A 1,786-nucleotide genomic window follows, 5' to 3' on the forward strand; every position below is an offset into this window, starting at 1 on the left:
CGATAACTCCGTTACAAAACATGATCATATCATACAATAAATATAGCATCATGTCTTGACCATATCACATCACAACATGCCCTGCAAAAACAAGTTAGACGTCCTCTACTTTGTTGTTGCAAGTTTTACGTGGCTGCTACGGGCTGAGCAAGAACCATTCTTACCTACGCATCAAAACCACAACGATAGTTCGTCAAGTTGCTGCTGTTTTAACCTTCTCAAGGACCGGGCGTAGCCACACTCGGTTCAACTAAAGTTGGAGAAACTGACACCCAACAGCCACCTGTGTGCATAGCACGTCGGTAGAACCAGTCTCGCGTAAGCGTACGCGTAATGTCGGTCCGGGACGCTTCATCCAACAATACCACCGAACCAAAGTATGACATGTTGGTAAGCAGTATGACTTGTATCGCCCACAACTCACTTGTGTTCTACTCGTGCATATAACATCAACGCATAAAACCAGGCTCGGATGCCACTGTTGGGGAACGTAGTAATTTCAAAATTTTCCTACGCACACACAGGATCATGGTGATGCATAGCAATGAGAGGGGAGAGTGTTCTCCACGTACCCTCGTAGACCGTTAAGCGGAAGCGTTATGACAACGCGGTTGATGTAGTCGTACGTCTTCACGATCGACCGATCCTCAGTACCGAATGTACGGCACCTCCGCGTTCAGCACACGTTCAGCTCGATGACGTCCCACGAACTCACGATCCAGCAGAGCTCGGGGAAGAGTTTCGTCAGCACGACGGGGTGGTGATGATGTTGATGGAGTTACTGCAGCAGGGCTTTGCCTAAACACCGCTACAGTATGACCGAGGTGGATTATGGTGGAGGGGGGCACCGCACACGGCTGGGAGAGATCTTTGTGATCAACTTTTGTGTCTAGAGGTGCCCCCTGCCCCTGTATATAAAGGAGCAAGGGGGAGGCCGGTCTAGTAGGAGTAGGATTCCTCCCTTTCCTACTCCTACTAGGAGGGGGAAAGGCATGGAGAGAAAGAGAAGGAAAGGGGGGTGCCGCCCCCCCCCCTTCTCCTAGTCCAATTCAGACAAGGGGGAGGGGGCGCTACCTGCCCTAGGCCGGCCCCTCTCTCTTTCCCTTATGGCCCAACAAGGCCCATTAGCCCATGGGGGTTCCGGTAACCCCTCCAGTACTCCGGTAAAATCCCGATTTCACCTGGACCTATTTCGATGTCCAAATGTAGGCTTCCAATATATCAATCTTTATGTCTCGACCATTTCGAGACTCCTCGTCATGTCCGTGATCAAATCCGGGACTCCGAACTACCTTCGGTACATCAAAACATTTACACTCATAAAATCGATCGTCACAGAACTTTAAGCGTGCGGACCCTACGGGTTCGAGAACTATGTAGACATGACCGAGACACGTCTCCGGTTAATAACCAATAGCGGAACCTGGGTGCTCATATTGGTTCCTACATATTCTACGAAGATCTTTATCGGTCAAACCGCACAACACTATACGATGTTCTCTTTGTCATCGGTATGTAACTTGCCCGAGATTCGATCGCCGGTATCTCAATACCTAGTTCAATCTCGTTACCGGCAAGTCTCTTTAATCATTCTGTAATACATCATCCCATAACTAACTCATTAGTTATCATGCTTGCAAGGCTTATAGTGATGTGTATTACCGAGAGGGCCCAGAGATACCTCTCCGACAATCGGAGTGACAAATCCTAATCTTGATCTATGCCAACTCAACAAGTACCATCGGAGACACCTGTAGAGCACCTTTATAATCACCCAGTTACGTTG

The sequence above is a fragment of the Triticum urartu genome, chromosome 1, assembly GCF_003073215.2.
Source record: "Triticum urartu cultivar G1812 chromosome 1, Tu2.1, whole genome shotgun sequence".
Classification (NCBI taxonomy): Eukaryota; Viridiplantae; Streptophyta; class Magnoliopsida; order Poales; family Poaceae; genus Triticum; species Triticum urartu.